The sequence below is a fragment of the Equus quagga genome, chromosome 8 (genome assembly GCF_021613505.1).
Source record: "Equus quagga isolate Etosha38 chromosome 8, UCLA_HA_Equagga_1.0, whole genome shotgun sequence".
NCBI lineage: Eukaryota > Metazoa > Chordata > Mammalia > Perissodactyla > Equidae > Equus > Equus quagga.
The window spans coordinates 61,542,978-61,548,544 of NC_060274.1; the positions used below are offsets into that span (position 1 = coordinate 61,542,978).

General features: G+C 35.8%; 1 pseudogene; it reads left to right on the forward strand.

Annotated features, from left to right (window-relative positions):
• Positions 1-1,494: 1,494 nt before the first annotated feature.
• On the forward strand, positions 1,495-2,034 carry LOC124243223 (chromobox protein homolog 3-like; annotated as a pseudogene).
• The last annotated feature ends 3,533 nt before the right edge of the window (positions 2,035-5,567 follow it).

Consider the following 5,567-nt stretch of genomic DNA (forward strand, 5'->3'; position numbering starts at 1 on the left):
TTCCCAGGTACATTCATAGGTCAAAACTTAGCAAGTTGTACACTTTGAACATGTGCCGTTTATTATACTTTAATAAAGCTGTTACAAAAAAATAACACGTATGTTCAAAAATTAGAGAATGATTTATTCTGTTATTTAACAGTAAATTTTTTGAACACTGTTTATCTTTTAAAAATCATGCTTTTGAGGAGTATTCAATATCACTGGAAAATGCTCATAATATTCAGAGAAGTGCAGTTCTGATTTATAATGGTTCATTAATAAATATTTATTGAATGTTAAATGAATGATGTAGTGTTAAATGAAAAAAGCAAGCTACAAAAAATGCGTGCATAGTTTAATCTGATCCCAGTTGTGGTAACTCTCTCTCTTATCTCTCACGATTGAAATGAAATAACCCAAAATGTTAACATTGATTGTGTCTAAGTGGAATGACGTATGATTTTTATTTTCCTTCTTACGCTTTTGGGGCTTTTCTAAAGTTGAGCTTCCATTATTTTCACAAGCAGACTAAAACCTAGCAAAGGATCTTTTAAAAGATTCCTGCCCGCACAGGGGAACTCCTTGGGTCAAATGTTTTTAGAAAATATGCCAGTTGAATGGAGGCACATATCTTTTCCTGCACTTCTTGCACAGTCACGTGGTACCAAATGCTGAGGGATTTTAGTGTGGAATGGTGGATATGCTGGAAAGAAAGACTGTTATACCAGCTCCAGCCTGCAGCTAGCTTATGATATACAGCCTAGAAATGCCTACTTATAAATATGTTTTATGTAGCCTCAGGAGTTCACTTATGTTTTCACTCCGCCACTAGCAGACCCTTGATAAAACAAGGACAAAGACAAGGAAGATAAATTTCCTGGGTCACTTCCAGCACAGCTCTGTCAGGAAATGTTCAGCAAAGACGTCCTAATGAGAAAAGGAGAGCAGTTGTATGTGGCTGCTCCTGTGAAACGCAGATAATGCCTCAGTCTTTTGTCCAATCAATGGTGAGCCGTCTGCACCTTCACTTCTTTCCTCCTTGAGTCAGAAAGGAAACCAGGCTAGAGCTTGGCCTCTGGGATGAGTGCGAGGGAGGCGGGTGATGCTGAGGAGTTGGGAAAGCTCTCATGCACAAAGATGTGCCTTTCCCACTGTCCCCCAAAATGTGAGGGACATTTGTGCTGTGAGACTCTATTCTGCCCTTCTGCCTGTGTGGAGAAAGGCAATGACTGGGCGCTGTTTACAGTGAGGTGTGATCCGGCAGGAGGGCGTGGGGCTGGGGCCTGAGGGAGAGATGTTGGTGAGACCTCCGGCAGCCCTTATGTCCCGCTTTGCCAGGACGTTGGGATTGTATCTTACAGCCTGAAACATGAAAGTTAAAAATAAAATGTCCAGTAGCAAAAATTAAAAATAAAATGGAGCTCTAGCTTGAGGCATGCAGGGCCAGAGATGCACAGACCCTGGGGGCAGCTCGTAGGCAGCGAATAATTGCTCTTCAAGTTTGCAATAAAAATGGCCTTCAATAAAACTATGTTGCAAAAAATGGGAAAGAAACAGAATGGAAAGAGTAAAAAAATTGAAGAGGCAGAGCCTGAAGAATTTGTATTGGAAAAAGCACAGGACCGATATGTAGTGGATGGGAAGGCGGAATGTTTCCTGAAGTGGAAGGTAATACAAACTCTGACAATATTGGGAACCTGAAGAAAGTGTCAATTGTCCAGAGTTAATTGAAATATTTATTAATTCTCAAAGAACTGGTAAAGAAAAAGGTGGTACAAAAATCTTTATCTGACAGTGAATCTTATGATAGCAAATCAAAGACAAGAGATGTTGCTGACAAATCAAGAAGCTTTGCCCGAGATCGTGATCCCGAAGAGAATAATGAGTGCCTCACAGAGCAGTGGAGGATTAATGTTTCTCAGGAAACGCAAAGATGCCGATGAGGTAGGCTTGGTGCTGGCAAAAGAGGCAAATATGTGGTGTTCCCACATTGTAACTCCTTTTTATGAAGAGAGACGAACTTGGCATTCCTGCCTGGAAAATGAAGCTTAACAATTGTTTGCATTGCTATATATAATATATAAAACCCAGGTCTTGGTGTTTTGATTTATCAGGGCGAAGAAATGACTACATTCTAATGAAAATCAAGTTTGATATGTTCATTTTGAAGTAGTATTGGGGGAGTTGGGGTCTTTTTGCATCTATAACCCTGGTTACTTTGAACAAATAAATAAAGTTTTCTTAGTTTCTTCCTTTATCAGAAAAGAACATTTGATACTAGGGTATATTATTTTCTTTGTATTAAAGAACAGCTTTTCTAAACGTTGGGGAACATCTCCAAGATCATTACTCAATCAGAATTGTTTAACTCATATGTGCTTAAGCACCATTCTGGGTTTTTTGTTTATTTGTTTGTGTGTGTGTATGCATAAAATACATATGTAAATAGTTTTCACTTCTTTCTTTCTTTTTTTAAACATTCACCAAAACAAAAACACCATTTCACAGCCATGGGGAAGCCCACATTTCTGGGATGCCATCATTCTGAGCAATCTAAGAAGTAAATCACTTCAAGTTAAATCGAAAGTTTTTCCTGAAGCCTTAATCTTTCAAGTGAAATAGATGATTTTGTAATTAATTGAACAATTTAAATATAACATAACTTGGACAATTTAAAAGCACCCATATCAGAATCCATATTTCTATTTACAGTCAAACAAATGCAAGTTTATTTGCAAAACCCCTGATGGTAAAATTTTATTGCTATTAACAACCTTCCCACCCAGATGAGAAAAATAGACAAATCCTGGTGTTAATTAGCCAAACAAGACTTAGTTGAATGGACATTTAAAGGTTCCTTCTTGTGAACCATTCTTTTACAAGAAGTTGAAATTCCTGTGCTATATTGACTAAAAGATCAGTATCTAAGACTTTGCTCATGGAAACCTAGTCAGATGGTTAGAGATGTTGGCAATTTAGGACCTGCTGGAACAAAGGGCGAACAAAATTTGTAATCTAAACTATTGATCTACATGTTTTTTCTCTACCCCCAACTCATTTCTTACATGTAGGTTCAATCTTTTCAGTATTTGGGTTATTATTTCAGCAGAAGCCTGGAAAAACAATAACTTTGTAGTAATCAGAATGTTACCCAACTGTATGTTGTTTACTTTATTGTAAATACTGGTGAATAGTGGTCAACGCATAGTTTTATATCAAAAAAAAATAAAATAGATATGTGAACCTCCACTTTTGAAAATCATCAGTAGCTTATAACATTTCAGCTTTTCATTTCTTTCTTTGTTGATTATTTAAAGAGTTATAAGCAAATGCTGGAAAAGGTGTTTCTTCGAAAGTCCCCCGGACCCTTTGTAATCGCTTTGTTATGTGAATAATCTCACTCTAATTTATCAGTCAGCAAATTTATCTTCAGGTAGTTATTGAAGGTATTCTGTGTCCTCCCCCACCCCTGCCTCGCCCCTAGATTTCCCTAGAATTTTGAGAAGGACCTCTGGTCCCTCCATCACACCCTTCAGCCTCCTGGAGTTTATCCCCAGCCTCTGCTCAAGGGGATCATCAGGCCACAAAGGCTACCATCATTGGGTAAAAACTGTGGGAATCCAGTTCCTATTTCCTGCTTAGGGCCGGTGGTGGTGAGTGGAATAGGGAGTAAGAGGCGTTTTCTATCTAGGAACAAAGTTTTAGGCATCACAGGCAAGAATTACACTTGCCTTTTTCCTTAGACACCTTGTCAAACATGTAGATTAAGTTCTAGAATGCCATAATGATGGTGTTTAACCACCTCTTTGTGGTTAAATAACTTTCAGTGGCTCAACTGGGCACTGAAATTCTTGAAAGTCAGTATACATGTGTATCTATATGTTATATATCTATTATGTATCTATTTATATATTTCTATATAAAAATTTTGTTAAACTAATCATTAAATCTGAACCTTTGATTAACAGCACAACATATTCCTTAATTATTCTTGATAACAGAACTGCCCACATTTAAACTTGAAAGAATAAAGTGATGTAGGAGAGTTATATGTTCATAATGTTTTTTTAAAAAATCATGTCACCTTAGTATAAAATCTGCTCATTGATCTGAATTGTCTCATTTTACAAATTATCCCTAACATTTAGTTGAACAATAGCTAACTCATAATTCCCTCTACCAGACTATTATAGAATCTTTCAATTTTGCATGAAGTCATTGTTTCATAAATAATTTAAGTCCTATCAGTATTTTTAAAAAGTTTTTGTACCCCAAGTGAGTTCCACACATTTGTGAATAAATAATTAATGAAATTCTGAGTGTGCTGTTAATTAAAATATGTTTTTAAGACACTCTTGAGAATTGAAGAATTGTATATATCAGCATTCAAAAAAGAGACATCCACAATTATTTTGAGGAAGGGATCTTTCTAGAGTCTGCAATAAAAGCATGTAGAACTTTGAAATAAAATCTGGGCAATTTAGGTCTTGGGAAATGATTTCAGAATATATTTAAAATACCATTTTCAACATTTATTTCAATTATTATTTCAAAGAATTATTTCCAGCAACCATTTATTGAGGTACGCTTGTCAAAAGATTACTGTTTTTTTAAGCATATTTTTAACACAGATGAGAAGTTGATTGTTGCATTAGTTTTTGAGTTCTGAGGACTATAGATATGCGACATTTATACTCTCTTGCACACACAGAGAAAGAAAGTCATTTTGAAACAGAAAACTGCTTCATTCCATAAGCATGCCATTAATGCATGATTCAAGATGTCATAGTTTGGATGAGATAACCAAATTCCTTGGATGAATCAACTGGAAGCAGCTGCTTTGTTTAGGAGTGATTCAGAGATATGGAGATTGAAGACAGTAAATTGAAGGGGAGAGAAAAGAGATAAATGTAAGGATATTACTGAAAGTGCAAAATGATTAAAAATGATCATTACGACTATCAGGACAATTAAAAAGTTTTATGCTCGTTTGTCTTTCAGAGAGCTACCTCCAAATGAAAGTGCAGCTCTAGTTTGACTATCAACAAGTACATATTTGATATTGACAGATGTACATGCCATCATTTTGAGAACAAATGAACTAACATTCCTTGAAAATCCCAGTCCAAGAAAGCTTCTTCTTAATAATAATAACAATTTATGTTTATAAGGTGCCTTTCCTTTAACTCTTAAGACTATGTGTATAGATGTGTTTAAATATGCATGGTCATATATCACTGTCTTCAGACATCATAGACCAAATGTTTCAATTCCTTGGACATAAAGCAGCTCTTTATTTCATATGTGAAAACACAATCTCTACTCTTGCCACACAAATTCCCTACGAATAGCACCTTCTTATTTATGCTCCTATATTGCTTGTGCTGAAGGATTGTTAATGCAATCTTTTTTTAAAGCAATGTTTTAAAAATTCTTTAAAAACAAAACACCTGTGTTTTCTGGCAGGACAACAATGTATCAGCCAAAATAGCTTTATTTAATGACTGACTGTGGTTAGCTAGCGCCCCATAATTCATTTCATAATTGGAAAAAAATGTAACATTTGCTGACATCATCTGAGTGCT